Genomic DNA, 951 nt, shown 5'->3' on the forward strand with positions numbered 1-951 from the left:
AAAGAAATTTCACAATTTATATTAAATTATTTTTATTAGAGAATATAGGTGGAGAGATATTAGTAGGTAAAGAGGGGCAGTAATTAATTTATCTATTTTAATAAAAAAAAATGTGGGCCCATGCTATGATTTGGGGTTCAAATTACACGGACCCGTATTATACGTGCTTTGCATTTGTGGACCAATCATACAGGGTGTCAATTGAATGTTACTCGCTGTTTTTTGGCGTGAATTTCACGCTCATTGTTTTGGTTGGGTTGAAAGTGGTACGCGTCGTTTAAGAGAGTGGAGTTATATAGCGGCGTGACCGGCGTCAACATGTCTGACAGAGTTTGCTTATCTGGCAGTAAGTGTTATTAGCTTAGTCGGCTTCCAGAAGAATCTTCTATTCTTCTTCTAATGGGCTATGCTCTGGTCTTGATATTGTTATAGCCCATTATGTTGATGGGTAAGGCTTAAAAATGTCTAGCCCGAAAATTTTCTTCAGCCAGCCCATCCCAAATACTCGGACTTTTTCAGACGGGCCTCATGATGATCAGAATTATACTTTTTACTTCCTACGGGTTTATTTAGAGGGTGTTAACTAATCTGAATTTAATTGAACTTATTAGCATACCACTCGTGCGATGCACAGCTTACAAATCTTAATATTTATTTTCTTTTAATAAAATTTCAAGATAAAACATTTTAATAAGTAATAATGAATTTACTTATATAAGTATCTTAATCATACATTTTTCACCTCTCAAAATATATACTACTTTTAAATGGGGGACTTTTCTGCACGGCTAGTCACACTGTGTGGCCAAGGTTATTCGAGTTACTCGATCAGGGGTTACTCGAGTTACTCCTGACTGAGTAACATCTCAAGTAACCCCTGATTGAACCCCTCGAGTAACCCCTGATCGAGTAAACCCTTTAGTAACCCCTGACCGAGTAACCTCTGGTCGA

The sequence above is a fragment of the Chenopodium album genome, chromosome 10 (genome assembly GCF_948465745.1).
Source record: "Chenopodium album chromosome 10, dcCheAlbu1.1, whole genome shotgun sequence".
Classification (NCBI taxonomy): domain Eukaryota; kingdom Viridiplantae; phylum Streptophyta; class Magnoliopsida; order Caryophyllales; family Amaranthaceae; genus Chenopodium; species Chenopodium album.